This window comes from Phascolarctos cinereus, unplaced genomic scaffold, assembly GCF_003287225.1.
Source record: "Phascolarctos cinereus isolate Bilbo 61053 unplaced genomic scaffold, phaCin_HiC Scaffold_2;HRSCAF=192, whole genome shotgun sequence".
Lineage (NCBI taxonomy): Eukaryota > Metazoa > Chordata > Mammalia > Diprotodontia > Phascolarctidae > Phascolarctos > Phascolarctos cinereus.
In genome coordinates, this window is record NW_027555625.1 from 258,035,521 (window position 1) to 258,062,152 (window position 26,632).

General features: G+C 40.3%; 1 protein-coding gene across 1 annotated transcript in view; it reads left to right on the plus strand.

Moving 5' to 3' along the window:
* The first annotated feature begins 6,113 nt into the window (after positions 1-6,113).
* The window catches only part of GPSM1 (G protein signaling modulator 1), a 171,582-nt gene continuing 151,063 nt past the window's right edge, over positions 6,114-26,632 (plus strand). Inside the window, exon 1 of the mRNA XM_020981883.2 lies at positions 6,114-6,255. The gene's annotated coding sequence lies outside the window, so the exon portion shown is untranslated. The remainder of the gene's footprint in view (positions 6,256-26,632) is intronic.

The following is a 26,632-nucleotide window of genomic DNA, read 5'->3' on the forward strand; positions in this document are numbered from 1 at the left end:
CATCTTAGGCTAGAAAAATGTCTTACCCTGACCTTTTATTGCTTCTGTCACTCCAAAATTCAATTTGAGGTACTATTTTATAGTCATTTGGAGGAGAATGTTGGGAGAGTTCAGTTGGGTAACTGCCTCTCCTCTGCCATCTTGGCTCTGCCCCCCTGGACATGTTTCCTGATGCTTTACTCTGGTTCCAAAGTTTCTAGCTATAGCTCTGGGGGTGCCCCCTTTAGAAACATCTCAAGGAGATATTCTAAGGATCTCTTTGGTAGGGGGCAAGCAAGGGTAGGGACCCAGGACATTGACTGAATAGATAATTCCTGCAGAAAAGAATCAGTCCAACTCAATTCAAATAAAGTTAGAAATTAATCGTTCTATCTCCAGTGCTCCCAGGCTATCTGAGAGGATATTGTTGAGGGAACATCATTGAGGCCCAGTCTGGCAGGAAAGCTTCTACTGTAGTGTTTTCATTAACCAACAAAAAATATTGACAATGACCAATCAGGTGCTATGAAAAGCATTAGCCATGGGAGAGTCAGAGCAGAAAAAAAAAAAAATTAGATTCCAACCTATAATGAGCTCATAGCCAGGTTAGGGGGAGCAGATTACATTCAGAATATGCTCAGATATATGCTATGAGATGGAATGTATTTTGCTTGAATTGTTTTCATTTTAATTGTATATATCTAAAACATCCTCCCATAAATCAGACAGATTCTTCCTGAACATAGGACAGACCTTCCTGGAACTAAGTATTGGTAGGTTATACATCATGCAAAACTATTTGTGATAAACATTTTAAGTGGTCGGTTTTTTAAGTTGTGTGTTCTTAGAGAAGCCCTATAATTTTTGGTATTAAATAACACAGCTATATGCTTACCTTTTGCTACTTTTCAGTTGTGTTTACATTATATTTAAATAAGGAGGGGGAAGCTAGGTGGCACAGTAGATAGAGTGCCAGGCCTGGAGTCAGGAAGACTCATCTGGCCTCAGACAATTTCTAAGTGTGTGACCCTGGGCAAGTCACTTAACCATGTGTGCCTCAGTTTCCTCATCTACAAAATGAGCTGGAGGGGTAGCTAGGTGGCACAATGGATACAGCTCTGGCCTTGGAGTCAGGAGGACCTGAGTTCAAATCTGATCTCAGACACTTGACACTAACTAGCTGTGTGACCCTGTGTGAGTCATTTAATCCCAATTGCCTAAGCGAAAAAGAAAAAAAAATGAGCTGGAGAAGGAAATGGCAAACCACTCCAATATTTTTGCTGAGAAAAACCCCAAATAGGGTCACGAAGAATCAGACATGACTGAAAAACAAATGAACAACCATAAACATAGAGAAAGAGCTCCATTTGTTGTGTTTGGCTCTCAGAGGGAAGAACCGAAAGCAATGGATGGGAGTTACAGAAGGCCAATTTAAGTTTGAGTGTATGGGGACACTTCCTAAAAAAATACGGGTGTTCCAAAGTAGAACCAGCTTCTGGAGGTGATCCGTTGCCCTTCTTTGGAGGTCTTCTAAGCAGAGGACCACCGGTCAGGTATGTTAGAAGAGGGATTCCTTTCATTTATGAGTTGGCACCTGTCCCTTCCAACTCTCCAATTCCATAACAAGAGCACAGCATAGAAGACAACTGTCTTTCTCATTCTGGACAGTACAGATCTCTCAATACAGCTTAAAATGTTAGCTTTTTTGTCCATCTCAACCCACGTCTGACTCAACTGAGCTCTAAAAATAAGAATCCCAGGTGGAAGGTCTTTTTTCACATGAACTGCTTTCTAGATATGTGTCTATTCCAACCTAAACCTGATGCAATTCATTTTTAAATCTAAATGCTAGACATCGATTCCAATTAAAACTTTTGTTATACAACACACAACATGTACTAGCTGTGTGACCCTGGGCAAGTCACTTAACCCCAATTGCCTAGCAAAATAACAACAAACAAAAGACAATTTTTATTAGCTTCAGCTTACCTTTCCAGTCTACTGACATCTTTTTAGATCCCAACTGCATTAATTTCTTCACAGTAAAGGACTTTGTAAATTGTTATATAAATATAAGCTATTACAATAACATGTTATTTTGGCAGCAATATTTTAAACAAACAAAAAAGGCCAGAAATATAAGAAACAGACAACAGATGGGTGCGCGCTTTAATGTGTTCTTTTGTTTCTTTAAAATATAGAAAAGATGTCTGCTATAGGACAAGAAAATAAAGACATAATACAAATAAAAATATAAATCCAGAATTTTTTTTTGGCTAGGCAATGGTGTTAAGTGACTTGCCCAGGGTCACACAGCTAGCAAGTGTTATGAAGTCACATTTGAACTCAGGTCCTCCTGAATCCAGGGCCGGTGCTCTATCCACTGCACCACCTAGCTGCCCCAATACTGAATGTTTAGAGAATAGAAATGCACTGAGACAATTTAGAACTTTCTTAAAAGTAAAACTACAGCTTTATTATTGCTTCTAAGAGTGAAAGAACTCCTGGTTTTTTCAGTCGTGACTGAATGTCACTCTTCATGACCTCATTTGGGGTTTTCTTGGCCATTTCCTTCTCCAACTCATTTAATAGATAAGGAAACTGAGGCAAACAGGGTTAAGTGGCTGACCCAGGGTCACATAGCCAGGAAGTGTCTGAGGTCAGATTTAAACTCCGGAAGAGGAGTCTTCCTGACTTCACATCCAGCACTACATGCCACCTAGTTGCTCTGGACACCCAGAGTCTTCTGCATGCTAAGCATACCCCGTTCCTTCGTTTTATCTTCATCTGACATGGATTCAAGACCTTTCATCATCCTGAGTGCCCTTCTCTGGATGCTGCAGATTACTGATGCCCTTAATAGCTATGGCCAGTTTGTTCCACAAGAGGACAGGGTACAGTGGAACCTGCCTGTTTCTCTAAGCTTTGCTTCTCAAAGCCCAAGATCCCATTGGCTTTTTGTGATAGTCTCATTGAGCTTGCAGCCACTAGACCCCCTACTTTTTTTTTCATAATAGCTGTGATCTGTTGGATACATCTTATACTGTGAAACTTATTTTTTAACTCGTGTTAAGACTTTACATTAACCTCCATTGAATTTCATCTTACTAGATTCAGCTCAGCACTCTAACCTACCAAAATCTTTTTGAATCCTGACTACTGTCTGGTGTGTTAACTACCCTTCCCAGCTTTATGTCATCTGCAGATTTGATGAGGGTGACATCTATGCCTTTATCTGAGTCATTGAGAATGTTAAGCAACACAAACCATAACTTGAAAAAGAGCCATGCAAAGACACCTCGGGCTGCTTCAGCAATGAACCTTAACAGCTACTCTGAGTCTGGCCATTCAAACAGTCCTGAATTCATCTGCTTTACCATCCACAACCTCCACCTTCTCTGTACAAGAGAATTGTATGAGATACTTTACCAAAAGCTTTGCTAAAATCTAGGTGGGCCACATCCACAGCAAACTCTCATCTACTTGTCTAATGATCCTGTCAAAAACAGGAAATGGAGTTGCTCTGGCATGATGAGTTCTTGATGAAGCCATACTGGTTCCTGGTACTTATTGCTTCATTTCCTATGTTCTCTGAACACTCCATACACCCCAAAGGCCTTAAACCCATGAATGAGTTAAGGCATGTCTACCCCATGCATGTGAATACTTTCCCTGGAGGAACGGGCAGATGAGAACAGTTTCTTCCAATGGCCATGAAGGCGGCTGAAGCCTGTGCAGTGGAGTACTCAGAGCTTGGTTAGACACTGAAGAGGCCAAGGTCACCCATTGCATTACAAGCCGTTGCCAGGTGTCTTGATTTTTGTCCTGCCACTGGCTTTCAATGATTCTGGAAGAGCTGTGAGGCTGAGGACTTTGCAAAACTCTGCTTCACTTAAATCCAATTCACGTGCAAGTCAAGACATCACCCATCCACTATTTTGCCCCAGTGTTGTGATGTCATTGGTCCTCTTTGAAAAGGAAGGCTGAACAACATATATCTAAGAAAAGATTGAGGCCAAAACAATAAGGGATAATCTTATGTTCTTCCTAACACCTGGGAAGAGGGGTTTGGTTTGTGTGTGTGTGTGTGTGTGTGTGTGTGTGTGTGTGTGTGTGTGTGTAAGAATGAAGAGATAATCCTCAGCATTAACCAGTGTGTGGGACAGAGACCACTTACTCAAAATCAAAACAAAGCTTAGACACCTTGAAAGCAGAAAGGAGTTTATTGCTTTCTCATGAGAAAGGGTACTGCCCCTAGTCGCTATTGCTGGCCAGGAGGGTACAAATTGGTCACAGAAAGGAAGCCTTATTTATACCCTAACTCGAGCTCCTCCTCCCTAACCCCCTTCCCCTTATCCCACTGGCTGGGCTTTCAGGGGGCACAATCTATTCCCGGAAATCTAGAACAAAGGCAGTTACACAAGTTTGCCCAGAGATGAGAAAAGGTGGGAAGTTTTGCAAGGGCAAGCAGTTCAGGTTGGGGGTAGGGCTATTCTCTCTGCTAGTGAGATGGGGGGGTCAGAAGGGCAACAATACAAAAACTATTTAACAAGAACTATTGATTCTTTGAGGAGGCTTCACTTCTGAGAGATCATCTCTCACAACCAGAAAAGCTGGATTCCCTCCTCATAAAAGTTTAGATCACCAGTCCTCCATTGAGCTGACCCTTTGGGGACAGTCTTTCCTACTCTTCATCCCTCCTAGGCACCCTCAATTGTTCCGGTTGTGACAAAGATAAACAGTTTTATCAGAAAGCCCTGATTGCATTTGAATCTATGTTTTTATTTTATTTTCTTGGTGGGAGAGAAGGTGACATAATAATTACTGATGTTCAACAATGCTATTAAAGATACCATTGTTGTCTAATTTTTTCAAAAGCAGATTCAGAGGATGAGAGCTCAAATCCTATCTCTGATGAATACTACCTGGGCAGCTTTGGACAAGTGACTTCACCTCTCTGAGCCTCAGTTTCCTCATCTATAAAATGAGAAAGTTGGCCTAAATGGTCTCTTGGAGCTCTAGCAGTGTGAGGCTATAATCATACAGAGGACAGGACCAACCAGTCTCGAGGCTAAGGAGCTATGTTGTTCTAAGGACAGTAGGTGGCATAGTTCCTCCACTGAAGCTCCCAGAAAGAGTCCTTGCTATGTCCTCCTGGATAAGCAGGTATATATGTCTCTCTAAGGGAGGTTATCTGGTCCCCTGCATCTGCTTACATCAGCTTTCAAAGGAGAGAAATCTCTCATTTTCTTACAAAACTGCCAGAGAAGCAGTCATCCTGAAGAGTTGGTGGAGCTGAGATTTTCCACACAAAAGGAGGTTAACTGACCTAATCCTTCCTACCTATTTCCAACGATGAACTTGACTTTGGACACCAGCAATGCAAAGGGGATGGGGTACACTCTCTTGCCCTCCTCCCCCTGAGGAGCTGCTCTGACCCTCCCCACTGGGTTGGAATTCCTCATACGGAAGCCAGATTGTGTTCATCCTGCTAAATAAAAGACAAGAATAATAGCAGCTAGCACTCACATAGGGCTTTAAGGTTTACAAAGAGCTTTATAGATATTATCTCATTTTATCCTCACAACAACCTGGGAGGTAAGTGTTATCATTATGCTTGTTTTACAATGAAGAAACTGAGGCAGACAGAGATTAAGTTACTTTTCCAGGGTCACACAGCTAGCAAGCATCTGAAGGTGGATTTTAACTCAGGTCTTCCTGACTGAAGGTTTAGCGCTCTATGCACAGGTCCTTCTTATAGTCTTCTTCTTTGGAGGTAACAGCTTATGCTAAAGAGGTCTGGATATGGCTAATCATGAGTGACTTGAGAAGTTTACGGTATACCAAATGGTAGTTTGCCTATCTTTGACTACTATACTTAAGAAGTAATAGCTAATCAGATCATATCTCAATACAACAAACTCCCAGAAGGCCAGAGCAAAGCCAGACTGTCTCACCCAAATCCCTTATTTGACAGATGAGAGAAATGAGATCCAGAAAGTTGAGTTGCCCAAGGTCATGCAGTGACAGAGACAAGATTTAAACCTGGTCTTCTGACTCTAAGTTCAGCATTCTTTCCCTTTCACCACTTTTTTTGCCTGAAAGTTTCCTGAGCTAGGAGTGAATGCTTGGATTTGCCTTCATGGGAGCCTTTACATTTCTGTTTTGTTTTGTTTTGTTTTGTTATCTGAGGCAATGGGATTGAAGCAGTATCACTTCATTTCACAGGCTTCCTCCAACTCAGCTGAGATAAGAAAAAGCAGAGTGGCATCACTGGTAAGAAATATTTTTTTTAATTCATCTAGACTTAACCATACCAAGCACGCCCCTCCAATTTTAAATACTAATAACACCCCTCCCTAAAGAAATCATAGGCAAAAAGCCCAGAGCTATAAAACTCAAGGGGGTAGAATTGTAGGCCAGTGTTTTATACTGATCTGATCCAGTTTTCTTCTCCTGAGAATTAAAATCTCTGCCCTTGGCAGAGGCAAAGCCCCTAAGGGTGTGTATCTGGGCTACAATTCTCCTGAATTGGAAATCTAAGATGGGGCATTTAAAATTCACACAAACATTTCTGGTTTGTTAACAAAAAGAAATCTAGCAACATGGAATCTTTACCAGGGAAATATATCCCTGGGGTTGTTTTTTTTTTTAGAGAAAGTCTCCAACCACAACCTAGGAAACTGAACAAAGTAGCAAAAGTTAAGTTTCACTATAATTTTCTTTTGGGGAGTTTCATCTTGAAGCACTTTTCTCATGGCTGCTTACCCAGTGGGAGGGGAAGCTGGCCAGCCCTGGAACTGTGGTTGTGAAGGCCACCGCCCAAGGCTGGCAAGTCCTGATGGAAAGGCCTCATCTCCCCACAGAACTGATGCTTCTTGGCTATCCCACTTGTCTTTTGTACTTAAAGCACAAAAAAGGGGGGGAAGGGGAGTAAATCACCCCACATCTCTTAGCTGCACAGTTACAGGTAGCAGATGGCATCAAAAATACAAATAGTAACACATCCGTTAAGAGATAGGAAACCAATTCCTTAAAAACTAAGAAAAAGGTGAGAGCAAGAAGCTGCAGGACTTCCAGAAATGGCCTGATCTCCCTCCAACCTGGCCTAATTCCTTTCCCAGTCGGCTCATTTGCATGCTACACCGAGCACATTGTAAAGCACATTGTAAGTCCGCGGCACACTCGTGGTAGTCCGCTGTGTTGGTGCTGGTTGTGTTATTTCCAATGAGAGGGCCACTGACATCAGGCATACTTCCCTAGAGTTCAAACTAAGCCATGACACTATCTCCACCCTAGTAGGTGGTGAAGATATCCACCAGCAACACCCTGAGGTCTTAACTGCTCTCTGGAGGGTAATTTCAATGTCCATTCCACAGACCTGATTTTGCAGTTGAATTTTCCGATGGTTTATGATGATCTTGTCACTGTTGAAAAATGATGTTCAACAGTGACACCAGCAGCTGGAAATTTAGCATCAAGGTACAACTTATATTTAACTACGCATTCATCTTACCTATCCCACCACACCGCAAAAACGCAAATCTATTTTTGTATCTACCTCCAACACCCTTGCTCGATAAAGTATTTGTTGAAAAAAATTATTAAACTTGTCAATCAGTGCTGTCCCTCCTTTCCCCCACTCCCACCCCCACCCCCACCTCACCATAGAGAATAAGCTCCTTGAGACCAGCGAGTGTTTCCTCTAGTGCCGTCTAATAATAATGGCAAGCATTTATGTTAAGGTTTGCAAAACACTTTGCACATATTATCTCATTTTATCCTTAGGACAACCCTGAGAGGTAAGTTGCTATTATTATCTCCATTTTACAGATGAGGAAACTAAAGTAGACAGGGTTAGTGACTAGTCCAGGGTCCTGCACCGACTATATATCTGGGGTTGCATTCGAACTCAGATCTTCTTAATCCTGGGTCCAGTGCTCTATACATTGTACCACCTAGCTGCCATAGTAGTTACTTATTAAATATTACTTAAAATGAATTGAATGAGGAGATGGGGAGAGGGGAGGCTTGATGAAAGTTACTCCAAAAAGGGAAGCTATCCCTACTCACTTGTTCTTTTGTAAGCTTATGGGATGCAGAACTACAGACAGCTTCCACTTCACCTACTTAAAGTGATTTTTACATAATGTGAGTTTGCCCCTACTTACCCACTTCACTTCACCTATATAACAAAGGCATACACGAAGTAGTGCCTTTACACATTCCATAAAATGTACTAAAACGCAGACATGTTAAATACTATAACTTGATAGTAAACAGAATTATGAAATGAAAGGTAAAGTTAGTGATAAAGTAGGCACAGTACTATACAGTAAAGTTAACACAGGTGTGCAAAGTGTTGGGGCAGCTAGGTGGCACAGTGAATAGAATGCTGGGCCTAGAGTCAGAAAGACTCATTTTCCTGAGTTCAAATCTCCCCTCAGTCACTTGCTAGCTGTGTGACCCTGGGCAAGTCACTTAATCCTGCTTGCCTCAGTTTCTTCATCTGTAAAGTGAGCTGGAGAAGGAAATGGCAAACCACTGCAGTATGTCTGCCAAGAAAACCCCAAATGGGGTCACGAAGAGTCACATGTGACTAGTTGACTAAACAGCAAAGCAGAATGTTGCCCCTTCCCTCCTCACTGCACCTAGCCTTTATCACTGGTGGTCAGCTGGGCAGCTCTTTTAAATGAAACTCTCCAGAGCTGTTTGTGACTCTCTTTTTTGGCTCGCATATATGAGGATAGCAAAAAAAATATTATCCTCAACTAGTCTTTCATAATTCTTTAAACTTAAACTGAGAACTGTCTGTGCTTAATGGATGGAGCACTAGACTTAGAGTCAGCAACCCTCTCCCCTCCACCCCAGACACTTAGTATCTGTGTGATCCTGGGAAAGGTATTTAATTTCTCTGAGCCTCAGTTTCCTCATCTGCAAAATGTGGATAATAAGAGGACCTACATCACAGGGTTGTGAGAGTCAAATGAATGAATGATTCCATGAATGCGGGAGGGGGGAAACTACATTTATCAAGTGCTTACTATGTGACAGGCACAGCGCCCGAGAGCTGCAGATACGAATGTAAGCAAGCAAAACAGCCTCTGCCATCAAACAACGTTATGTTCTAAAAGGGGAAGACTATATATAGAGTTGGGGGAGGGGCGTACAGGGGTGAGGATGGCAGGGAAGTATGCAGTGACCTAGATTCCAGGAAAGAAAAGAGAAAAACAGGGTCTCAGAAACAGAATCCAAATTCTGGTGAAAGGAGAATGAGGGGAAATGACCAGAGTGTAATCAATATGGTTTATAACACCTGGATTTGAGCTCACTCTTCCAACCCGCACCAGCACGGACAGTTTGGATGCCCAGAGAGACAGCTGCTGCTATTCTCAATGTTCTAAGGTTAGAGGAGGGGAACGGGACAAGAACTTATCAAGCACCTACTACTAAGCCAGGCACTGCGCTAAGTGCTTTACAAATATTATTTCAATTGATCCTAAGGGAAACACTGAGGTTCTGAGGATGACACTATGGGTAACTGTTCTCCTAAACTATAGGTCACATGCCCCCACTGATGTGCTTCCCCTTAGCAATCAGCCACTAGAATCCTTTAGCAAAGGCATTTGCTGGAATGTCATAGCAAGTACAGTATTTATAATTAAAAAATAAAAAACCAGGGGCATATTCTCCCAAAAGTATGTACAGTCTTGGGGTAGGGTGGGGGGCCACAGAGTTGACATAAATTTAAAGTTCAATGGTAGTGAGGCACATACATGGTCAAAGCAGCTCATGATTCCAGACATATAGGCCTTCTGGAGAGTCCTCCCAAAGTTCACTGATGGGTATGGTGTCAATGATGAACAAATTATCCTGCTGGTCAGGTGGGATGACTCTATATAGGGAACAGTTGCTGCTGCACTGAACTAGAAAATCGATCACTGTGGACAGGTGGAACCACTGTGCTCTCTGGACTCAGTCTTCAAGGGGCCACAGCAGTCTGTCACCAGTTTCAGCCACAAGCTTGACTAAGGGGCACTGTGCCATCTTTAGCTGGAATGGTTTGGTGTTCGTTCAAGTCAAGGCAACAACCCTTAGCCCAGGACTGGCAGAAGCTTCTCATCTTTGTCCCTCCAAAGCCTCCACCTGAGGGTTGCCAGCTCCAGGAAGGAGGTAGCAGAGGGCTGACTTTTCTGGTAGAATAATTCTTCCCAGCTTGGAGCAAATTGCCTCGCTGATAGACTCTCCCTTTGCTTATGTGGCTTAGCCAGATGCTAGACAAGGACAATTCCCAGTGGAGGTCTTATGTGCATGAGTAGCTGAGGACTAAGGTCTAAAGGTAGTTTTGCCCTGGGAAAAGTTCTTTGTCTTTGTTGGCCTTTTCTCTAGAAGTTGAACTATTCAAGTCTCTTACCTCTCAAGGTCAGGCCTTTTCCTTTACATTTCAGTGTCTCTGTCTTTATTTCTCCACCTTTCAGGCTTCATGGAAGTCTCACTGGATTCACAATTACAGGGATAATGTATGTAAAGCACTTAGCAAATCTTAACACTCTAGGTAAATGTGAGCAGCTAGCTATTTATTTATTATTCCACACAAGAATTTTTACCAAATAAAATGCAAAAGATATTTCCTTAAAGAGCAGTTTAAATAAATCCACTGTAGGCACTTAATATTGTTTATTGATTGATTTTTCCCTCCTCACTTGGCAGTTTTGTCCATTTGGCCTAATGAATTCTGGAGGACAGGGCCGCTAGGTAGCACAGTAGGTAGGGTACCGGGCCTGGAATCAGGAAGACTGGTCTTTATGAGTTCAAATCTGGCCTCAGATACTTATTAGCTGTGTGATGCTGGGCAAGTCACTTAACCCTGTTTGCCTCAGTTTCCTCATCTGTAAAATGAGCTGGAGAAGGAAATGGCAAACCATTCCACTTTCTCTGCCAAGAAAACCCCAAATGGGATCACAAAGAGTCAGACATGACTGAAAAAATGACTCAATAACAACAACAGATAAGATGTGATCGGTGGGCTAATGGGACTTAGAGAAGACCAGCAAAATCTAGCCTTACCTGTATGCAAAGCAGGTAGACACCCATGTGGCCCAAGTAGCCAAGACAGCCAGCAAACCAGGGCCTGAAATTCTTCCTTTGATCTGACCGGGTTAATCTTTGACCTCTTCGCTGTTGTTCAGTTACCGCCGACTCTCCTCCACCCCATGTGGGGTTTTCTTGACAAAGATATAGGAGTGCTTTGCCATTTCCTTCTCCAGTTTATTTTACAGATGAGGAAACTGTAGACCCTATCTTAAAAATGAAAATATCTCTGACAAGGGGGCAGTCAGTAAGCATCTCCTGAGATTGAGTTAATTAGATACTTTCTTCTGAGGACAAGGGAATTTCAAGGAACAAGAGAAAGATAAGACGAAGATGGGGAAAAGAAAGCAGAGCACTAGGGCCAAGAAGAGGTGGCAGAAACCCTGCTCCCTCTGCCAATGTTATATACTGAAGGGACAGGGATGGGGACTGGACCTGGGATTTCTGGCATGGGGAACTCTCTGAAGAGGAAACTCCTTCTTCCAATGCCAGTTGGCTCCTTCTCTACAACTTACAGCCTTAGGGAGTTGCCTAGAACCCTGGGGAGTCAAATGACTGGTCCAGAGACAGAGATTCTCAGTGTCAAAGGAGGGCCTGAATCGAGGTCTTCCCAACCTGGTAGCAAGATCCATAGCCTCTATACCACATCGCCATATGTGACATCCTGTCCTGAGACAGTAACATATGGAAGAACTCTTTAGGATCCTTGAAGAGTTTCCCAGGATGACTGTCTCAGGGGAGGTGCTGATGCTCAGGGAGACCTTGGCTTAATCATGACTGAAGGCAGGCAGCTGAGTGTTGCAGTGAATAGACCAGCGGACTCTAGAGTAAGGAACATCTGGGTTAACATTCTCAGCTACCAACTAGCTGTGTGACCCTGGGCAAGTCACCTAATCTCTGTCACCCTCAGTTCCCATCTGTAAAATTGAAATAATAATAGCATTTAACTCACGGGGTTGTTCCAAATGAGATATTTGGAAAGCACTGTATAAACCTTAAACTGCCATGTAAATGCTAGCTAGTTATTATTGAACAATGTTATTTTCTCTCAGGGCTATCTCTTTCCCCGCCACCCCCCCCCCATGTTCTGAAGCAAATTTGAAAATCCAAACAGGTGATCAGACACCAGCACCAGCAAGGTCCACAGCTGAGGCTCACAAGAGCCAGGGGTGCTTCCAAGGGGAGCCCTCTCACTCCTTCCAACGGTGTCTCGAGCCAAGGCCAAGATAGGCTGAAAATCAGGTGGCTCTCAGGCTAGCTGGGGGGAAGAATATGTGAGTCCAATTCTAATTAGAACAGGCTAGTTCCACAAAGCAGAAGCTACAGGGACTTTGAGAGGCAGAATAAGGTTTCCATGGCAACCACTTGATGGTAAACGTGCTTCCGAGCTGCCTGACATGACTTACACCTGGGGCGGGATCAGGCTCAGGCTCTTGGACGACACTGCAGGAGGCTTAGGGAAAGCCACAGAGGAACAAGCAGATTCACTTTGGCTGCCTAATGGGAGAAGCTTAAGCTTGGTTTACATACTTCACTGGGCTGAGGAGGAAATTTTCTTGGACTGGTTATGTAGGTAGCCAAGGGCTTGTCATTTTTAGGCATAAATGGGCTAGAGAGAGGTCATACTTCTTGAACAGTCCCATTTCCAATTTCTTTATTTTAGCTGCCTCAGCTTTCAAACTATTACATAGATGGTCCATGACAGAAAAGATGAGGTCTCTCACCTGTCTAGTTCCCTCCACTCCCTATTGCAGTAGATAATCTGTGTCAACTGACTGATTTTGCATCCATCCTGGATTGAGCAGCCTTCTAGGCACTGATGAGGGGTAACAGAGAATCAGAGCTGGACTGAAATAATCTTGAGTTTGTCTGAGAGGGAGTCACAGTTGTCTTTCTTCTCCCATCCAAACTCTTAAACCCTTAACTTCTATCCTTTAACAATGACTACAATCCTCCCTGGAGGTGGGACAGGGAAGAATTCCAAAAGCAGACCAATCTTCCCCTATATGTTGGCCTTTACAATCTAAAGGGAGAGACGGAATATACACATCTGGATACCCACAAGAGAAACTATCCACATGCAACTAACCAAGGCTACAAATACACACAATTATTTGTTAAATGATTGACTTGTTGACCAAAGCACATGAATGGTGAATGTACAGTGAGCCCTGAGAAAACATAAGCTCCATTGTTATTAATAACCATCTGTAGACAAAAGCCCAGGAAGTCACTGATAGAGCAGGGTAGAGAAAAGCTTGGTGTTTGATTGGGCAACTCAGAACACATCCTTTCCCAGGTAAGACCACTCATTCAGGCTAAAGTTTGAAACTTTCTGAGAAGATTCAAAATGGAGGTCTGGTTTGGATTAGAGATTTTAGAGAACACTCCAATCAGTGGGTTGAATTTGCTTCTCCTGTCTCACAAGCTGGAGCAGGTCTCAGAAATAAGATTTTGGATAATGGCTTTCTCTGGTCCATGGTAGGTGGGAAGTCATGTCATTAAAATGAGATTTTGTTTTCTGCTGAATTTTAGCCACTAAAGAAGTTATCAAATTTCATTATAAGTTACATCATATCAATCATATATATGATTGTGAGGAGGAAAAAAGAGAAAGAGAAAAGCCATTAAATAATGACGATTCTTGTTCTACCCTGAGGGTGTGTGCTTGTGGGGTGTGATTGTGTTGGAGGGCAGTAGAGTGTTTTCCAAACCCCCTCCCAAGATCATCACCTCCCTTCTTTCCTATTTTGGGGTCCCAGTTCCCAGTACTTAGCCCTCAGGACTGTTGTTGTTGTTTGTCTTTCATGGAAGAGGACCAATGACATCTAGAGGGTGATGTCTTGACTCTGAGTGAATTGGATTTGAGTGAGACAGAGCTGAGCAAAGTCATCAGCCTCACTCTCTCCTCCAGAGTTATCAGAGTCCAGTGGCAAGACACAAGTCAAGACAACTGGCGATGGTGCCAAATGTAGCGGGAGACCTTGGCCTTTTTAAGCTAATGTCTTTCCCAGGCCTCAGTTTGTCTGAGGCAATGCCCATTCAGTAATTCAGTAATTAAAGACTAGGTAAGAATTGAGGCAAAAAATGATGGCCTAGTTTGCCTTCTTCCCCTTTCCAAAAAAAAAAAAAATCAATCTGGCAGGGAAAGACCCTCAGAGTTTCTGGTCAGAACAGAAACAATTGCTATTTACACTCACTCTGAGCCATCAAAACCCAAACTATGAGCAAGTGAGGCCTGGGCTAGGGGGCCTATTATTGGCCTGGGAATATATTAAAATAATTTCATTAAGTCATTGAGGGTTCAGAAGAAATCTATGCCCACTTAATCTGAAATACTAAATGAGAAGTTGGCCTCAGACCTCTTTCTTTCTTTTTTTAATGTTTTTTAAATTTATTTTATTTTTTAATTTTTGGCATAAAACAAGCATTTCCATAACATAGCAAAATGAAAAAGATTGCACATGAAACTGCAAATTTACTATGTACAACTTGCTATTCTTTTTTAATATACAACAAAGTGACTGTGTAAATTTCTTTCTTTTTCTTCCTTCTCATCCACCCTAGAGGTGACCACCATTAAATACAAATAGGAGTGTGTGTATATGTAAAACTATTCTATACATAATTTCTATTTATCAGTTCTTTCTCTAGATGCAGATGGCATCTTTCTTCATATGTTCTTTATGGTTAATTTGGTTATTTATAATAGTTCAGACCTCTTTCTCAGCCAAAACTTCAGTACAGGGTTGGTTTTAGAGCTTGGGGGAGGGTGCAGGGTGGGAGGAAGTGGGCAATAGAGGCTCTGCAATGCTAAGTAGACAGTTTAAACAAGATCCTTAGGAATATATCTGAGCTTCTGTTGGCTCAACGCATGAGGCCTTGTGCCCAGAAGTCTCACTGGACCATCTGCTTAACTATTCCTGAGTTGTTCAGTGTATTCAAAAAGCAGTCAACTCTGATCTAGTGCTGGAGACCATTTTTTCCCCCTAGATGAATTTTCCCTGTTCCCTTTAAGCAGGACAAAGCAAGCAAAGAAATGGAAGAAGAGGAAGAGGTAAAGAGAGAAGTCAGGAAGCAGACACTGACTGCTTTCTTCCCCTTAGGCAACAAAGTCTGTTCCTGGAACTTGATTGGCCCCTCCTGCCCTTAATGCAGCTTCCTGGTCACTTAAGGACTTCCTATACTGGGCTTGGGATCTGCCTAACTTTTCAGTAAAGCTATTGAGTCTATTACTCATTATATGACAATCTAAAGGTAAATGTAATGTTGACTGGTAGAAAGCACCATTGACCCTTATTGACTTAAATGAATAGATGATAAAAACCATCTCCCAACACCTGCATCTTCCTTACTCTTCAGTCACCCGTAAGGGTAGTCACACCTTAAATCCCAATATCACCCATAACTTTGCCATTTTCCTGATCTTGAACTCTCAAGTTCCCCTCTTTCATCACCTGTTTTTTTTCCCATTTCTCCTGCCTAAGTCATCCGAAACCTGCTTCTCCTCATCATGACCTCAAACCTTTTATACCTCCCTGTTCATTAATTTATTACCCTTATTCTGGCTTCATTCTTCTCCTCTTGCAGTCTTGACCCTACAGTTGAGCATTTCAATTATACACTATTCTCTACCCTTGACTCCTTCTTTCCCTTGTCCTATAACCAATCCTTGCCAAACTCCAACCCCAAGTGAACTCCATCTACCTTTGCCACTTCTCCTATGCTATAGAACATCTGTGAGGGAAGTCATGCAGTTGTGTTGATTATACCCACCACAAATTCATGTTATCTAATATCAACTGGGCCCTAATTGCCAAATAGCAATCCTTTCTACGATAGCTGTTCTGAGCCTTCTACCATTTCCTCAAGCCTTCTGTGCCATCCCAATGACCCCCTTCTCAGCAGATGATCTGACTTCCTATTCTCCCGGTACTGAGAAAATGAAGGCCACCTTCCATGCTCTCTTTTATCTCTCCTACTCCACACCTAAAAAATCCCCCTAAATATTCATTCATATCTCTTCTTTTGTTTCAGTATCTGAAGAATAAGTGGCCCTTCTACTGGTCAAGACCATCGTCATCTGTACTCTCAATCCTCTCCCCTACCATCTTTTCCAGGAGCTTGGCCCATTGATTGTTGTCTTTCTCTCTTTTATTATCAATCTATCTTCCTACTGACTCCTTCCCTGCCACCTACAGACCTGCCCAGGTCTCTCTTGCCTTTAAAAGACCTTTGTTTGGCCTGACATTAATATAGGTATGAGAAGAGTTCATAACCAAACAAGGGATAGAGATGATCAGAAAAGATGAAATAGACTGTTTTGATTACAAAAAAAAAAATTTAAAGATTTTAAGCAAACAAAACCAATGTGGTTAAAATTAGAAGGGAAATAGTTAACTGGGAAAAGAAAGTTTCTCTGATAAAGGACTCATCCAGGATAGATAAGGAACTGATTTGAATTTATAAGGATTAGACCCATTCTCCAATAGATATATGGTAAAAGATTATGAACAGGCAATTTTCTTTTTTTTTTTCCTTTTGGAAACACTTATTTAACTTTTAAGAAATACACAGATAACCATTTAGGATACCAACATATACATGCATGAAATAATTTGGTTATGGCACTCCACAATAGGTTCACAAGGACAATAACAAGCGAATAACTAAGTCTTTTACAGAACAAATTTCACCAGCACCAATAATCACAACAAAGCTCTTAGCCCCAAATAGTGTTGTTTTTAACTCTAGGATTTTATAGAGTTTCACCTGTAGTTTACTCTACATTTATTTATTCTATAGTTAAACATAGAGAAATAACATCAAATAGAGAAAGATATATTTAAGATAGATATTAGTATCAGTTGAAGATTTATGCAGTGCCAAGGATATATTAATTACTTATAATCTAAAAAGATAATCTAAGTATCACTTAAAACTAGTAGCACCTAAGGAAGAAAACATTGAAGATAGAGATATACATGTATAGGCAATGTGTGTATGTAAGTGAACTTCACTTACAGATTTTTTTGCATTTTTACAGCATTATCATATCATAAAAACATACCTCATTATCACTGGAAGGGACCATAGACCCTTCTTTTATGGACACACATAATTTATATTTGAGTGACATACTAACATTGTACCAATTTCATAGGACCCTAGGGTGCAGAGAGGTGCTAAGTGACTTGAGAGAGCTTTTGCTTCATTCAGTGGTCTTTGCTCCTCGCTCCTCTACAACAACCTCCAATTCATTATGTTCCAAAGGAAATTCTTAGGCATGATGTTCAGGAAAATATAACATATAAGACTTTTCACCCATTTATCTCATTTGATTATGAGCATGAGATATCTGCAAAGTGATTTGAAGTCTTTGGGGGGAAAGATACTACATGATTATTGAAAATTATAAAAATATTTATATTTCAGTGTTCTAATTTGGACTAGCAGTACATGAGGCAGAGGCTTGAGTCACTATCTCATATCAACTACTATGGGTTCTGTAAAATAGATAAATTGTTTAAAATATTATTCACCTCAGTTCTTTCTCTTATATTGAAGACACTAGCCATGATGCCTTTAAATGTCTCTGTCCACTTCAGAAAATCCCTTTATCAGAAGACTCCTCAGAAAGTCAACTACTCCAACCCAAACCTCCTTTTCCCATTCAATAGGGCTCCATTAAAGAATGAAATGAGCCATCTGCATCTGGGATCCTATGGTAATGTTGTAATAAGGAGCAAAACTGCCCAAAGGAAACATGGAAGAAGATTCTCACTGATTTCTCTCTCACAATCTCCTAGCACACAGCCACCTTCTGTGGATAGCCCCAGAGGCTATGTACAACCTCTCAGCACATCTGCATAATCCTTTGAAATTTTAAGGTCATAAATATTTTACAAATAGTCAATAAATTTCACAGAGGGGTTACTATTAACATAATACCAATCTAGGTGCTGTGCGGTTATGTACAGAAGTACAATGTCTGGTCCTGGCTCTCAAATAGTTTAAAAGCCATGTGCCCTTGGACACAGATGCCCCAAAGTAGAATGTCTGTGATGAACAGGCAATTTTCTTTCTTTTTTGTTTGTTTGTTTTTAAAAAAATTTATTTTGAATTATCAACATTCACTTCCATAAGCTTTTGAGCACCCTCCCCAAGATGGCACACAATCTGATATAGGCTATACATATACATTCCTATTAAATATATTTTCACATTAGTGATGTTGTAAGGAAGAATTAGAACCAATAGGAGGAACCACAAGAAAGAGGAAACAAAACACAACAGAAGGAAAAAAAATAGCAAATAGTATGCTTCAATCTGCATTCAAACTCCGTAGTTTGTTCTTCTTTGTTGGTAGCATTTTCCATCACAAGGCCTTTGGACTTGTCTTAGATCCTTGTATTGCTCAGAAGGGTTAAATTTATCAATATTAGTCATTGCACAACGTGGCTGTTATTGTGTACAATGTTCTCCTGGTTCTGCTCACTTCATTCAGCATCAGACCATACAAGTCTTTCCAGGTTTTTCTGAAGTCAGCCTTGAACAGGCAATTTTCAAAAAAAGAAATCTAAGCTATCAACATGGATTAAAAAAAATGCTCCAAATCACTAATAATTAGAGAAATGCAAATCACAGTAACTCTGAGGTTCTACTTCATACCCATCAGTTTGGCAAAGACTACAAAAAAAAAGGAAAATAACAATTGTTAGGGGAGCTTTGGGAAAACAAGCACAGAAGAACACTGTTAACAAGTTGACTATGAATTGATCCAACCATTCTGAAAAGCCATTTGGAATTATGCCTCCAAAAGTCACTAAAGTGTGCATAGCTCATTGATTTTGACTCATTGATAACACTACTAGGTTTATATCTCATAGAGATCAAGGAAAGTGGGAAAGCATCCACATGTACAAAAATATTTATAATGGCTCTTTTATATTATCAAAGAACTGAAAATTGAGGAGGTACTTATCTATTAGGAATGACTGAACAAAATTATATGAATGTAATCAAATATCATTGTGTTGTAAGAAATTATAAAAGAAATAGTTTCAGAAAAACCTGGGAAGACTTATATGAACTGATGTAAAGTGAGCAGAACCAGGAGAACAATTTATCCAATAATACCACAGAGAGGGGGGGAAACTTTGAAAGACTTAAGTACTTTGACTGATGCAACAATTAACCACTTGGTCATTTGGTAGTCATCCACTTAATGAAGGAAGTCAGCCATCTCTTGACAGTGAGGAGATGGTGGACTCAATAAGCAGAATAGCAAACGTACTTTTGGACATAGCCAACGTGAGAATTTGTTTTGCTTGGCAATGCATATTTGTTACCAGGATTTTTTTTTCTCTTTTTTTCCAATTTTAGGGATCAGGTAAGAGGGAGAGTTAGGATAGGGATATTGTAACCAAAAGAAAAGAGGCTCATCAAAGAATTTTTAATACATATAAAATAACAGAAGGAAGGCTTGATGGAAGCACAGACAAGCAGGACAGCTTTGAAAGTTACGTGTAAATTTATAATATATTTTAAAAGAAAACCAAGCTATTCATAATAGAGGTACATGGTGTCATGTACAATCTTTCCCCATTCTAAAATATGTATTTGTAATCCATGTCCCAAAGCCCATTGGTATGGGACTGTCTCCTCTTTGGTACATATGAATGTCCTGTCATGCACGAGGAATGGGACAGAGTTAGTGAGAGCAGGAATGCTCCAATCTGCTTCAAAATTCTTGAAGCTTTGATTCATGTCAAGTGCTTCTGGATTCCAGCTTCAAGACAGAAGATGGAAGAGGCCAAGCTTACTTGAGGATGCTCAAGGAAAAAACTCTAGGAAGACATGAGAAGAGCTAGTAGTCTCCATCATGTTGCTATCTCAACTTGCTACTCCAGAGACGTCAGAGAGTTCCCCTTTGAGTGAGATTTAGGACTCTCTCTCTCTCTCTCTCTTAATTGAGTTCAGCTATCTCACTCCCAATGAGAGAGTTCCTTCACCCACTATTGTCTGATATATATTTTTATATGTATATTGTCTCTGGTTTCTCTTTTGCTACAATTTGGATAAATGGGCTATTTTGAATTGGCCAAATGGAAAAGGAGGCCCAAAAGCTCATTGAGGAAAATAATTCCTTACAAATAGAATGGAGCAAATGGAAACTAATGATTTTATGAGAAAACAAAAAAACAATAAAGCAAAATCAAAGGAATGAAAAAATAGAATACAATGTGAAATATCTCACTGGAAGAACAACTGACTTGGAAAATAGATCTAGGAAAGTTAATTTTAAAATTATTGGACTTCCTGAAAGCCATAATGAAAAACAAGAACCTAGACATGATCTTTCAAGAAACTGTCAAGGGAAACTACCCTGATATTCTAGAATCAGAGTGTAAAATATAAATTGAAAGAATCTGCCAATCACCTCCCAAAAGATATCCCCAAATGAAAACTGACACAAATATTATAGCCAAATTTCAGAGTTCCCAGGTTAAGGAGAAAATATTGGAAGTAACCAGAAAGAAGCAACTTAAGTATCATAAAGCCACAGTCAGGATAACACAAGATTTAGCAGCTTCTACATTAAAGGATCAGAGGGCTTGGGATATGATATTCTGGAGGGCAAAGGAGCTAGGATTACAACCAAGAATCACCTACCCAGCAAAACTGAGTATAATCCCAAAATGGACATTCAGTGAGATAGAGGACTTTCAAGCATTCTTGATGAAAAGACCAGCGCTAAATAGAAAATTTGACTTTCAATTACTAGACTCAAGAGAATCATAAAAATGTAAACAGGAAAGGGAAATCATAAGGGACTTAATAATTCTAAACTGCTTACATTCCTATATAGAAAGATGGTAATTGTAACTCATAAGACCTTCCTCATTATTAGAATAATTAGAAGGAGTATATATACTCAGAGGACACAGGTGTAAGTTGAATATGAAGGGATGATATCTAAAAAATAAAATTAAGAGGTGAGAGAGTAATGTACTGGGAGAAAGAGAAAAGGAGAGATAGAATGGGGTAAATTATCTCACATAAAAGAGGCAAGAAAAAGAATTGGCTCAAAGAGGGAATAACACACAATTGGGTATAGAAATCTATCTTACCCTATAGGAAAGTAGGAGGAAAAGGAGATAAGAGAAGGGGGTGATAGGGAAGGAAGATTGGGGGAGGGAGAGGTCAGAAGCCAAACACTTTTGAGTAGGGACAGGGTGAAAGGAGAGAGAGAATAGAATAAACAGAGGGGGGAATAGGATGCAGGGAAATACAGTTAACGATAGTAACTATGAAAAAATTTGAATCAAGTTTCTCTGATAAAGGCCTCATTTCTTGAACACACAGAAAATTGAGTCAAATTCACAAAAATAAGAGCCATTCCCCAATTGATAAATGATCAAAAGATCTGATCAGTTTTCAGATGAAGTAATCAAAACTATCTATAGCCATATGAAAAAATACTCTAATTCACTATTGATTGGAGAAATGCAAATTAAAGCAATTCTGAGGTACTACTTTATGCCTATTAGACTGTTTAATAGCACAGAAAAGGTAAATGACAAATGTTGGAGGTTATGTGGGAAAAATGAAACTTCAGTGCACTGTTAGTGGAGTTGTGAATTGATCCAACCATTCTGTATAACAATTTGGAACTATGCTCAAAGGGCTATAAAACCATGCATACCCTTTGACCTAGCAACACCACTACTAGGTCTGTAGCCTGAAAGAGACAAAAAGCAAAAAGGAAAAAGACCTATATGTACAAAAATATTTATAGCAGCTCTTTTCTGGAAACAAAGAATTAGAAATAAGGGGATGTCCATCAATTGGGAATGGCTAAACAAGTTGTGGTATGTGATTATGATGGAATACTATTATACTATAAGAAATCATGAGCAGGTTGCTTTCAGAAAAACTTGGAAAGACTTACATGGGCTGACACAAAGTAAAATGCATTGTATTCAAAGGAACAGCAATATTGTAAGATGATCAGCTGTGAATGACTTAGCCATTCTCAGCAATACAATGATCCAAGACAACTCTGAAGGACTTATGATGAAAAATGCTATCCATCCCCAGAGAAAGAACTGATAGTGTCTGAATACAGATTGAAGCATATTGTTTTTTACTTTCTTTATTTTTCTTGAATTTTTTGGTCTATGTTTTCTTTCACAATATGACTATTATGGATATGTTTTGCATGACTACACATGTGAAACCTATATCGAATTGCTTGCCTTCTTAATGGAAAGGGTGTGGGGAGGGAGAAAGGGAGAGAATTTGAACATCCAGAAAGCTATCTATAGCTATATGACCACTCCCTCCCCCAATCTGTATGTTCAAAGTTTTAAAAATGAATGTTAAAAATTATTTTTACATGTAACTGGGGAAAAATTAAATTAAAGTTTTTAGATAGGCTGCTTTGTTATTCACTATGTGTGTTCACTGTGGAACTGGTAAAGAGGTCAAGCCTTGGATATAGAGCTTAGGATCCTCCTGCCCCCTAGTAATGTTCCTGTAGAAACAGTAATCAGAACTTATAGTGAACCCAATCACACCCCCTAGACTAACAATATTTAAGAGAGCAGACAGATATAATTGTAGCCCAGTAATCCCTCTCTCTGAGGGGAGATGAGTGGCCTTTAGCCCCAACTTTCTGTTTCTCATCCTAGCAGGAATAAAAGTTTCCCGTGGAGAAGGGTTGGAAGAGGAGAGACTAGAGATAACTATTCTGCCTCCCTTCAAGTCACACTACAACTCCCAATGCTACATGTGGAGAGATGTGGGCCTCACCATATATGAGGCCTCTTGACCCATGGGACCCTTTTCACATTTTATATATATACAGTATACAAAGTAGAATTGAAGTAGCTCTAAGAAATGTGAGATGTACAAATTTAGAGAATCCACCCCAATGTTCACATGGACTATTTGTGCCTGACCTGTGATACAACATTCTGAGCTCGTATTGGCCTGATCAGCCACCATCAGTCACACTGTAATTTGACTCTAGCATAGTCATGTCATTTTTGTCATCTTTGAGAACAAAGGACAGCAACCAATCAATATACATATATACATACACATGCATATATGATAATTTTATTTGGTGTGCATTGAATTCACAATTTTTTAAAATTCTAAGATGAAATGAAAGATCTAAGATAAAAATAAAAAATCTATATTTGCCCCTGATATCTTTTCAAGCTATCATCCTGTATCTCCTCCGTTTCATTGCCAAAATCCTAAAAAGGGTCATCCACACTCACTATCTCTATTTCTCACCAACCATTTACTCATTCACCCCTTTATAATCAGGTTTCTGACCATGCCACTCTACTGAAAACACTCTGTACAAGGCTACCAATGATTTCAGTCCAATTGCTTTTTTTGTTCAACTTCTCTGCAGTTTTTGACACTATTGACCAATCCTTTTTTTTTTTTTTGGTGTTCTCTCCTCCTTTGCTTTCCATTATACTGCTTCTCCTCCAACCTATCTGACTGTTCCTTCTAAATTTCCTTTGTTGGTTCATCATCTGTCTCATGCCTCCCAAGCATGGATATTCCCCAAAACTTTATACTGGACCATTTTCTCTTCTTTATACTCATTCCCTTGGTATTCTCATCATCTTCCATGAGTATAGTTAGCATTCCTATGCAGATGACTCTCAATCTAGATATTCAGCTCCAATCCCTCTTCTTTAACTCCAGTCATCACCAGACATATATATGCCTCATCAACTTTCAAACTCAAAATGTCTAAAATGGATTCCTCCTTGTCACCCAAATCCATACTTTTTCAAACTTGCCTGTTCTATTGAAGGCAATATGGATTTCTATACCAAGATTCATCACCCAGATTTATAATCTCAGGGTCCCTCTTAACCTTTCCCATTTCCTTATCCCCCAAGTCTAATCATAGTTGCCAAGTTGTATCAATTCTCCCACATGATGTCTTACATCTGTTCTCTTCTCTCTGTTCACAAGGCTACCACCCTCATAATCTCTTACCACACTATGATAATAGACTCCTAATTGGCCTCCCCACTTCCAGTTCCAGTTTCCATATAGAGCTGTTGCTGTTGTCCAGTCATGTCCAACTCTTTGTGACCCCATTTGAGGTTTTCTTGGCAAGGATACTGGGGTGGTTTGCCATTTCCTTCTCCAGCTCATTTTACAGATGAGAAAACTGAGGCAAACAGGGTTAAGGAACTTCCAAAGGGTCACAAAGCTAGTAAGTGTCTGAGGCCAGATTTGAACTCAGGATGATGAGTCTTCCTGACCCCAAGCCCCACACTCGATCCACTGTCCCACCTAGCTGCCTCAGACCTATGTGCAATAATGACCCTGCTCAGATATCCTTCCTTCCCCTTTCATCTTTTTACTTCCTCTGTGTCCAATGTCTTCTCCCATAAGAACGTACTCTCTTTGAGGGCAGGGACTGTATTGTTGTTTTGTGTCATTTCAGTCATGTCCAACTCTTCATGACACTATTTGGGGTTTCCTTGGCAAACATACTGGAGTGGTTTGCCATTTCCTTCTCCAGCTCATTTTACAGATGAGGAAACTGAGGCAAATAGGGTTAAAGAACTTCCCCAGGGTCACAAAGCTAGTAAGTGCCTGAGGTCAGGTTTGAACTCAAGTCCTCCTGACTCCAGGGACAGCGCTCTATCCACAGCACCATACTCATATTTATATCTCTATTACTCAGCATGGTACCTGGTATATAAGCACTTAATACATGTTCTATCTTTCTATCTATCTATCCATCCATCTTCAATCTAGCTTTCTTTAACTATCTATTTATGTCATGCCTGAAAGACAATGCTGACACATGTCTGGCCTCTCAGAATCTTTCAAGACTCTGCTGAGGGGCCATCTTCTCCACGAAGCCTTTCCTGATCTCCTGTTAGCTAGCCCTCTCTCCTTCCACAAATTATTTTGTATTTCTTTAATTCTTGTACACCTTCATTTATTCCCAGTACAACAACAAACATGATTAAGTTCATAGGATTGTGCTAGAGGATCAAGATTCAAAAATAAACTGAAACAGTCCCAGCCCTCAAGTAGAAGGCAAGCTGCTTGAGGACAGGACTTACATATGGTAGCGCTTAATCAATGTTTGTTGAATCAAATCAAAACAGTACATTTAACTATAAAGCAATGGATACTTCAAAACTGTAAAAGTTTACTCTCTTAGGTGAGTTAAACATACTCTTCTTCCCCTCTCCCCTCCCCCCCAACTTGATCATTAATTGATTTAATGCCAGGGGCAACTTTAGTCCATTAAAGGAGTAGAATATGAATCAATGACATTTTTACTGAAATGCATTCGAAGTTAGAAAGATGTAACTTTTGTATTATCTATCTGCTCTTGGAATCATCTGAACCATGATATTTATGTGGCTGAGAAATACATCTAACCAAGAATTATTTCCAAGTTTCAAAAGACAGGTATTCTAAACACGATTTATATAGCTATTTGAGGTTTGCAAAACATTTTACAAATATTACTTCATTTCATCCTCCAACAACCTTAGTAGGTAAGTGCTAGGATGAGAAAACTGAGGCAGAGAGAGGTTAAATGACTTGCTCAAGGTTATACAACAAGTAAGTATCTGAGGCAAGATTTGAGCTCAGGTCTTACCTCACTCTAGGTATAGGATTCTATCCACTGGATCACCTAACAATTCTAATGAAAGCAACAGAAATGTTTTTTTTTTCCTCTAGACTAACCAGTCTTATTTCTAGAACTGACTGAAACTTCTGAAAGAGATAACAGACTTCTGTCCGCCAGTTGGCTAGAAGCATATGATTCCCAGGAAACTGATATTCCCAAATAGCCCTACTCTTCAGATGCTACTCCATGAAGACGAGCTGCTTATCCAGCTCCTTCGCACTTCAGGGCGCATTTCCAACTGGCAGAATCTCAGGCTTTGGCTGTCAAAGGAAGGTTATCTGCAAGTCCCTTTACTCACTTCTGAATGGAACTTAACTGACTTCTCTCAGAGGCGCTGGAGCAAAACAGCTCCCTTTTTTACAGTGACGTATGACTAAAAACCCATCTAGTCACAGTAGCAACTCAGTTGGCAAGCAAATCTGGGAAGTAAAATCCAGTTGGATCTCTTTCTAATAAAAGTAATGAAGGGGCTTTACCTCCTGTGGAGCTCTTCACTGCTGGTTTTTAGGTCTGGGCTGAATCAAAGAATTCTCAAGGAGTCTCTTAGCAATTAGCCAGATGATAATGATTCTCCTAAGGTAAAAAAAAATTTAAAAAAAAAAAAGCCAGGCAAATTAGAGAATCACAGAATCTCAGAGTTGGAAGGTCCTTTAGAAGTTATCTAAAAATTATCTCCAGGCGCAGGTAGGGGCGCAGTGGATAGAGTGCCAGCCCTGAAGTCAGGAGGACCTGAGTTGAAATCCCACCTCAGACCAAATACTTGACACTTACTAGCTGTGTGACCCTGGGCAAGTCACTTAACCCCAATTGCCTAAAACAAAAACAAACAAACAAATAAAAACTGTCTCCATTCCAACT